Raw genomic sequence first — 10,197 nt, forward strand, 5'->3', positions numbered from 1 at the left:
AGTGGGTTCTAGTTCTTGTATCACTTTGACCATATATGCATAGTGAATGGCTGTAAATCCATCATATTTCAGCCTATCCACAGGATACCTAGCTCTCGTAGACCTGCGCAAAGTAGGTTCACTCCCAAGTGCTTTCAAAACATCCCTGGTCTTCCTTACTCCAGGTGTAACAATAGAAGGAATATCCAACTCATCATCAATGCTCTGTTCTGAGCCACTGGATTCACCATCCACATAAGAGTGACCTGCATTCACATCAAACATGAGCTGATCAACCTTCTCTTTTCCTTTTCGTGATACCTGCATACCACTATCTGCATTGCTTTGAGAAGATTCTCCTGATCTCAATCTGCCTGTCCATGGCAAAGAATGTGAACCACTGCTAGAGGACGCTCCAGGTCCACTAATATTTTGTGACTACTGCTGTGAATTCTGTGCAGCATTACCATTTTGTGCATCTACATCATCAATCACATTTACTGGTTTATACCAGCTACTCATCTCATCAAAAACAACATCTCTGCTCACTGTAAACTTACGAGTAGAAGGGTTATAGCATCTATACCCTTTTTGCTACAGAGAGTAACCAATAAAGATGCACTTCTCAGCTTTTGGATCCAACTTGGATCTCAACTCATCTGGCACATGTATATAGGCAATGCAGCCAAAAATTTTCAAATGAGAAATATCTGGTTTCCTACCAGTATACCTCTCCCCTGGAGTCATTCCATGTATTGCTGCAGTGGGAGTCATGTTCATTATGTAGACTGTTGTAGCAACTGCTTCAGCCCAATAAAAATCTGGCAGGTCTTTTGCATTGAGCATGACACGAGATACCTCTCCAATATGCCTGTTTTTTCGTTCTGCAATTCCATTTTGCTGTGGGGTATGACTGCATAAATATTGCTGCTTTATACCATGCTCCTGCAAGAACCTTGCAAACTCATTTGAGAGGTACTCTCCCCCTCCATCTGACCTTAGGCATTTTATTTGCAGGCCTGTTTCTTTTTCAACCATAGCTTTAAGAGTTTTAAAATGCCCAAAAACTTCACTTTTCTTTTTCATAAAATACACCCAAACTTTTCTGCTATAGTCATCAATAAAAGTGACAAAATAATGACAGTCTCCAAGAGATGCAGCCTTAGTAGTCCACACATCAGAGTGGATTAATTCCAATGGCTTCTTACTTTCTTGAACATGTCTAGGAAATGGTTTCCTTGCCTGTTTTCCAAACTGACAGGCTTCACATACCTTATGCATTTCTACAACCTTGAATTTGGGCAATCCTGCAACAATATTTTGGGCCTGCGTTGATTTAAGTCGTTGTACATTAACATGACCAATGCGTTTATGCCAGATATCAATATCTGCAACTACACCGGTCCCATGTGCAAACATTGCTACACTCAATTCAGACATGTCTACATCCAACGTAAACATTCTGCCCTTCTTCTTTCCTTTTGCTATCAAGCGATCTTTATTTTTCATATCCTCAACAAAGCATCCATGAGGATTAAATCTGACCTGCAAGCCCTGCTCAACCATTTGACCAACAAAAATCAGATTCTTGGTGATATTCGGGACATGAAATACATCGGACAGGTATTTCTTTTTCCCATCCTGCATAGACAAAGGAATTTTTCCAATCTGCACAATAGGATGTGTAGTATCGTCACCAATCTCCACAAATCCTAGTTTTTGCATTTTCCTTGCATCCTCCATCCATTCTGCATGACCTGTCATGTGGTTTGATGCACCTGAGTCAACATACCATACATTGTTGCTTTCTTCTGCACTTGTCACAGAATTGTTCATGTGCTGCACCATGAACAAATGCTCATTTCTATCATCACCATGTCTACTAGAAGATGCATAATTCCCTTGTTGCAGTTTTCCATTCATGATGTCATTCTGCTTTTTATAGCAGTCTTTAGCCATATGACCCATTTTGCCACAGTAGTAGCATTCAACATTACTGTTTGCATTTTGGTCTCTTTGCCATCCACCACGACCTCTTTGGCTCCCCCTGCCTCTAGAGTTACCACGTCCTCCTCCATAGGACTGGTTTTCTTGAGTTTGCTGCATATTCTGATTTCTGCCATGGCCTCCAAATCGTCCTGCTCTACCTCTGCCTCTACCTCTTCCAGCATTTGAGTAGAAGACAGTTTCTTTTGAAGTTCCTCCTGAAGAAGATGCACCACCATTTCTCTGCTCCTCAAAAATTAGAAGAGCAATCAACTCCTCAAAATCAGAAAATCTTTCACGAACTGAAATGGATGTCCGAAATTGTGCATTGTGCATAATCCTTTCCTAGACCATTCAAGGTCACAGAAACTAAATCATCATCTTCCACTGGCGACCCAATGGAAGCAAGTGCATCTGCAATCTTCTTCACCTTCATGTGGTAGTCATTGATGCTCATATTTTCTCTTTGCACATTATGCAACTCTTGCTTGAGCTGCATTTTCCTGGCTTGAGTATTTGTGCTGTACATTTTTTACAAAGTATCCCATGCCTCCTTTGGCGTACTTGCATCCTGAATATGCACAATCATAGAGTCTGAAATACTGATAGACAGCCAGTACATAACTTTTCTGGCTCTCTCATGCCATGATTTGAATGCCTGCATTTGCTGTTGATTGGGAACAACAGGAAGAAATGGTTCTTCTTCATTTCCTGCAACAAATTTCCAATATCCTTTTTCCATAAGGAAATTCGTCATTCTAAACTTCCATGCTTGGAAGTTGTTCTTGTCAAGCTTTTCAGTTACAATCTGTGAAAGAGAATCAGATGCCATTACAGAACACTGCAAAAAATTATGTCACTGCAGAGAACACAGCTTCAGCCTCACAAGGGCAAATCTGCAAAACTGACGAAAGTGGTATTTAACCACACAGTCACTTCCTAGTGACGATTTTGCATATACAGGAACCAAGGATGATTCTGTAACTCCCAATGTTTCTGCGCACAAGCATACGATGCAATTTCTATAGTAACTTTTCACCGACCTGTAGAACAGTGGTCGCACAGCATAAAATATGGTATTTTCCTGAGTGCGTGCAGAAAACTTCCGCCTCCAAAACAGGCCCCGAAATGACCTCAAATCAAAAAAACAAGGTCATCGAGGGCTAAAGGCCTTCTCCCGCAGCATATACTGCCCTCTTGCTTCACCGCGAAGGGCGTCCCAACCTAAGACAGTACACTCTTGCAATTTCCGGCTGTGCTACCTGTAGAGATCTGCTCCCAAAACAGAAAATAAAAGCACCACTGCTCCTCTTACCAGAACACCGCGAGCTTGGCTTGCTTTCTTGAGCTCCTTACCACGAACAAGGCTCTGATACCATGTCAAGATTGTGGGAGAGAAGGAAGGAGTCTCACTTGTAGCTTTCTTGCTTGCACAATGGGGGAATACACACAAGGGTGGAGGCTGAAAACAGTTTTCCTCTTCTTAGTTGTGTAAGCCAAAAGAACTCTCATACAAAGAAATAGAAGAACCCTATATATGGGTCTCAAACCAAAGACAACTAACTAAGGTGGCATACTAACTGAGCCACGAACTAGAGTAGATAAAGATAGCTGTCGTCTAGCTATTATTCATGGGCAGTGTACCAACTGCATCTGCAACTGACACGTCGGTGACATAAATGCACAACGGTCACCCTGGCATATCACGAGTGGAGCTCGATATCTCAACAGCATACACAAAGTGGATTCTTTGTGCGAGAAGTCGATCGGGACACCTATCCTTTTCAGGCGTTTTGTTAATTTTATGTGTACATGGGTGATTCCATAGCGGGTGATTCCGCAAAATACATATTTAAATTAATAAACGTTTATGAGTTTAGAGTGCGAACTCGTAATAAATTAAGGTTAGGATTGATTTCTAACCAATTTATTTATGTAGCTGAAGACTGCTAGGTATTCACTTTTGTCGATTTAATTGTATTATTTTTCTAACAATTGTGAATGCTTCAGTTGATGTGTAGAGCGAGCAGCGGTGGCATTGGGAAGCATTGAAGGATAGCGTGTATTCAAATTATCGTCAATTTTTTTTATGGGCGCATATCTTAGGCATGGCGCCTATATTTTGTCGCGCTTATTTATCAAAGCGCTTGATATTTATTTATTATTTTTGTATGCGTATGGGCACACGATTTAAATACTTGTATTGGACATTGTATTTGGGTACCGCCTGATTTCTTGGGTGCCCATTACCTTTAATTCTTTATTGGCACAAAAGCAAACTCAAAAGATAAAGCGTGCTATTTTGTAATTTGGGCTATTATTTGAGCTTGAAGATGAATAATATATTAAATACATGCTTTGTGGAGCGCTCACACAAGGCATGGGGGGAGATTGCACCCAATTAGTCTCTTATTCATGTCGTGCAAGCTTTCTTCATTGATTTGTGTGCAAAAAGTAGAGTTCTTTTGTTCTTGGGGACCTTCTGATGCTCACTACGCGCACATACAGCAATCGATTTGTGCACTAGATATAGCACATGCGCTCTACAATTATAATAGAGAAAAAAGTTGGTCTAAGAAAAGCATAGAAGTAGTTAGCACTTTGCTTGCAACTTAATGTGTTCAAAAAGATGAATATTTTGGCCCAACCTCTTCACCACTAGAGCATGTAGCAGGAAATGGCGAGTTATTAGATGAAATTTCGAGACATGGCTCACATGACATTTTTTTGTGTTATACCTTTGAGCGCACGGTGTCGTCATATATGGGGATTAAAACGAATGAACAAAAAAATGAGGTATCTTATGTATCTTTTCATACCAGAAAGTTATTTACGATGGCATTTAAAGTACTACATGAGGAAAGAGATGGCCTTTTGCCAATAGGAAAAATACTTATTCAATGCCACCAATGTATTTCGCTTCCTGATGGTCTTGTGATTGCTAATCATAAGAGTTCTATTTGCCATCCACTATATGAGGATGGAATATTTGAACTTTCATGTGTTGCAAAGGCAAAGAGAATTTGGAAGGTATTATCTAGGGAACATGACAGTTCACCGTGCTTCAACATGATTAAACATAAATGAATTTATATATCTCCCAAAAAAAGGATACATAGAGGACTTTCATGTGAAGAGAAAAGGTATGTTCTATAATTTTTGTCCTTAGAAGATGGCTGCCTTGATGAGACTATAGCTACATGTTACCAAAAGTACTTTTATAATGGAGAAATTTACAAAGTTGGAGATTATGTAGTAGTTAAAGTAGATAATACGTGTGAAGATGTCCCAGGCATAGGTCAATGGAAGGCTCAAATAACTAATTTCTTCTCTATACAAGTGAGAGGGGTGAACTTTAGTTTTGTAAGTGGAGAATATTACAAGCAATGCATAACAAGAAAAGATGATGTAGAGGAGATATTAGTTGATGTTAATATGAGGATGAGTGTGTTATAACTAGAAAGGCTTAGGTTTGATTGGAATTTCATACGACCTATAAGCTCATTGCTAAACAAGTTTATTCCTATTCCTAAGGGTAACAAAATTATAGCTTATGCCCAACTCACTAGATTACTAGAGTTAGGGCAACTTGGTTGTGTACCTCCTTGGTTGATATCATCATAGGAAAAAATAAAATTGAAAATAATACAAATAACAAGTATTTTCATGCTAAAGTTAGAGAAGTAATTGTGGAAACAAAGGAGTGTAGGCTAGCTCTATTAAAACGTGATTGTATACGTCCAAATATTTGGAGAGTAGATGTTGAAGAAAAAACATTAAGATAATGGGACACTTGTATAGCATTAGTCTCAGGCTTTGAAGTTATAAGTAGAAGGAAAGTAATCTTGTCAAATGGTGAATTGTGTTCTCTTCCTATGATGTGGAGTTTCTTAAACTAGAATTATTGTCATGTTCTTTTGATTAAGTCTTTGATGCATATATTACATCTTTTGGATTGAGTTGATTCTATGCATATGCATTGCATTGTTCTTAAATGACTAGAGTTTTTAAAAGCATTTCAGGTTACATGTCAATCTTATCAAGTCACATGTTGTTGGAGGGGTTTTTGTCGAAAGGTCGAATCCATCGGGGATCAGAAGTAGAAGGAAGTAGAGATAGGAGATGGAAGAGAAGATAGAGAATACCCAAGTGGTAAGTACTACAAAGACAAATCACAATGAATTGAATCAATATGTATTGAAAGAACCTAGAATCTTCGCACTACTCAGAAGTAATCTCCAGGCATTAGATCTCCTGGAGCTTCTTCATAGAACAAAACGTGCATAAAAATTACAGCTCCTTCTCTGCTACATGGAACCCAAATCTGATGGCTCCGTTGGCTCCGAAAGGGGGGTAAGACTGCAGACACCTGCTCAGGGATCTCCCAGATCACTCCTTCTTCTTCTTTCAATTCAATCTGCAGCTTTCAACCAATTTACAGCGATCACGACACGCGCGATTTCGTCCATCTGTCTTTTTTATGAAAAATCTCCTAACTGGTTGAAAAAGCAACTTGATTTTTGCATGCCATCCTAATTTAGAAGCTTTTCTAACTTTTTCATATTTTTACAATAAATAATATCAAATATAGGCTAAAATTATCCAAAAAACTAGTATTTTTAGATAATCCATGCAACTCACACTAATACTAATGACTCAGATCACATTGACTCTCTTGATTAATAAGAAGTCGGATAATGATGCATTCCATGTTTTTACACACTATGTCCGCATAGCATCACGACATCCACCCCCACTGAACCTGCACATCCTCTGGTATGTAGCAAAATTCTAGTTGTCACCAGATTCTGAGTCCTCCTCCTCCTCTACAAACATATCCTTTGCTTCTTCATCTTCCATATCTTCGTGGCTAGCCCTTGTATCAGGACCACTATTTTCTTCCAATTCTAGTAACTCACAGGTAGTAGATTCCCACCTTTTGAATAATTTGATTCTTTTTTCTGCTACCGGAAGCTTGAGGACTGTACCATCCAGCTCATTTACTGCATAAGTAGCATTATCAAATACATGTTTTACCACATAGGGTCCAAACCATCTTTTAGAAACTTTACGCATGGCACTGCAGTCTATGTCTTTTGTCAAACCGTTTCTTGTTCTGTATCCTTACTGCCCTTAACTTTGTAGTTGCTGCCTCTATGTCTTCTAACTTTCTTTCTAACTATCTAATGCGTAAGGTCAACAACTCCTCTCGATTCAACTCCTCCTCCCAAGGTAACACACTTCATGTGATTGTCATCTCTTCTATCGGCATGATAGGTTTTTGACCATACATCAATTCTGCAGGCATATATCCTGTAACAGCACTATGAGTTATTCTATCGGCCCATAAAGCATAAGGGAGCAATCGTGGCCACTCTTTTACCTTCTCTCCACATGCTTTTGCCAATGCCTTCACAATAGATGGGTGACCTCTTTCACTTTTTCCATTTCCTTCAGGGTTATAGGCTGAAGTAAAAGCAAGCTTTATCCCCAACCATGCAAAGAAATTATGAGCTTCATCTACATCCAACTCACCCCTATCTACTGTAATTTTTCCCACACAGCCATACCAACAAAAGATCTCTTCTAAGAGAAAAGTACACACAACATTTATTGTCTTAGTATATAAATCTTTCTCTTCCACTTGATTAGTCAAGTCTTCATGAGCAAGCACAAGATACCTCATTTGCCAAAGACATGTAGGCATTGTGACCAAATCCACCACCCACTTAAAATGAAGAGACAATGGATATGTGGGTTGCAATCCATCCCGATGTCTCACAGATGAATACATTTGACATGTCGTACATGTTTTCACAAAGTGAGCAACATCCTTATACATACCCTGCCACCAATATCTTTCTTTGATCTTTGTAAAAGTACCCCAAACACCTCTATGACCAGCCCACAAGCTTTCATGAAATTATTGCATTACTTTTACTTGTGAAGCTCTATCACCCAAAACTCGCAATGGCATACCCTGTTTCTTTTTAGCATGTTTCCATAAGTATCCATCTTTTAAAAAAAACCCATACGCTTTCCTCTTGATTTTCTTAAACTCCTCATCTGACCATTCATCTCTCTTTGTTAATGTACTGAGGCATTGACCAATTCTCGGCCACTCTCCTGTATATTTGTCTTCCAGAAACACTTTTACATAAGATACAAAACATCTAAAGTGTCTTCTCTTTGTTGTCCAAGCTTCTGTCAATGCTGTAGCAACACCTTGCATTGCTAAATTCACTCTTGCAACATCATTTTCAACCATAGTAAAGCCATCTTCTTCATCATCCATCATCCCATCTTCATTCTCATAACGTGCTTGAGATAACATGTCTACCACTGGGTTATCTCTTCTTGCAATATGCTGAAATTCAAGGTTCAAAGATTTGATGTATGCAATCCACCGGAGCATAGCAATGTCTGGAGTAGCACAACTAGTAATCATACCCAATATCGGCAAACAATCGGTCTCAATGACTACATGAGCACCCATAAAATACTCCTTATCACATTTAAGGGTTGTCACAATTCCTCATAATTTTCTTTTAACCTATGGATATCTTCTCAATTGTTCAATCAATACTTTAGCACCAAAGCAATTTGCATATCTTTGTCCTTCCTCATCATCTTGCCCAGTTGCCCATCCAATCCTGATTGGGCTTGTATCAATAGTAATAATGATAGGCTTTCCATATGAATAGTAAGCCTTTCTCAATGTAGGAGTAGATTTTAAGAGTTGCTTCAATTTCTCCATTGCTTTCTGATGCTTCCTTTCCCAATGAAATTTCTAACCTTTCCTTAGAAGCTGATAAAGAGCATCGGCTACATGTGCAAAGTGAGGAATCTATATCAAATAGAATACACATGCACCCAAGAATCTACGCACCTCTGATACATTTGTGCATACATCTTGCATTCTATCAATCCCATCTATTTTTGCTAGTGATGGCCTTCGCCCATAAGGTCCACACATATGCCCAACAATCAAAACCTCTTCAACTCCAAAGACAAACTTTTGTCCAGAAAGAGTTAAATGCACCTCTTGTAGACTTGTCAAAATCCTCTCACAATCCACAATATGGTCTGCAACAAACTGTCTGCATCCATGAGCATCCATCTCTTCATTCTTTTCATCCACTACACACCCTTTGATTGGAACATCATCCAAGAAGGGCATAGTCAATTGTGGTACACTACAAGGGTACACACATATAGTGACGCTAAGTAGCGACGTTTTTTTTTTGGCGTCACTATTTACATCGCTAATCCTTGAAATATTTAAAGTCAAAAAATGTGTCGCTATCTGCGTCACTAAAAACGTCGCTATTAGCGTCACTATTTAGCGACGCTAATAGCGACGACTTACACTGGTAACATTTTGCGAAAACTCGAATGTTTCTTTCAAAAGCGTGCGCGAACTGCAGAAGCAAGGCGAAGGCGGAGAGAAAGAGAAAGGGAGGTGAGCAAGAGAGGGAGGTGAGCAAGGGATGTGAGCAAGGAAGCAAGCCACGAGCCGCACGCGAGGAGAGGAGCGTTGCCCGCACGAAGAGTTCATGGAAGAAGAAGAGAGCACGACGGTATGCCCTGTTTTGGTTTCTTTACAATCTTTGTTTTGCTTTGCAATGTAGGCTAGAAAGTGTTGGTTTCTCTTCGATCTTTGTGTTGCTTTGCAATGTAGGTTAGGAAGTGTTGAAAGAGAGAGAAATGGAAGCGAGTGTTTTCAAATTTTTTCTTGTGTTGGTTTTTATTCTTTGCAATGTAGGTTAGAAAGTGTTGGTTTTTCTTCAATCTTTGTGTAGCAATGTAGGTCAGGAAGTGTTGAAAGAGAGAAATGGAAGAGAGTGTTTTTATATTTTTTCTTGTGGTCATTCTCTTCAATCTTTGCAATGTATATAGGGTAGGAAGTGTTGAAAGAAAGAGAAATGGAAAGGAGTGTGAAGGGGGATGCTTGTTTTGTTTGATTATAATTTTAGAGAGAGTGTGAGAGAGATAGAGATGTAGAGAAAGAGAAATGAGATGCTTGTTTTGTTTGGATTGTATCTTTTTCAAGATCTTTCTAAACTACATATTCATCCACAATGATATTTCTAAATGTAGAAATACTTCTTTTTATAGGATCATAAAAGTAAAATGCTTTGGTGATGTTACTATTACTCATGAGAATACGTTTGAGAGATTTAGAATCTAATTTCTTTCTATGAGCATAAGTAATGCTTCCAAAAATTTTCA

Source organism: Lygodium microphyllum, chromosome 9, assembly GCF_053477565.2.
Source record: "Lygodium microphyllum isolate KBCC chromosome 9, Lygodium_microphyllum_v1.1.10, whole genome shotgun sequence".
Taxonomy (NCBI): Eukaryota; Viridiplantae; Streptophyta; class Polypodiopsida; order Schizaeales; family Lygodiaceae; genus Lygodium; species Lygodium microphyllum.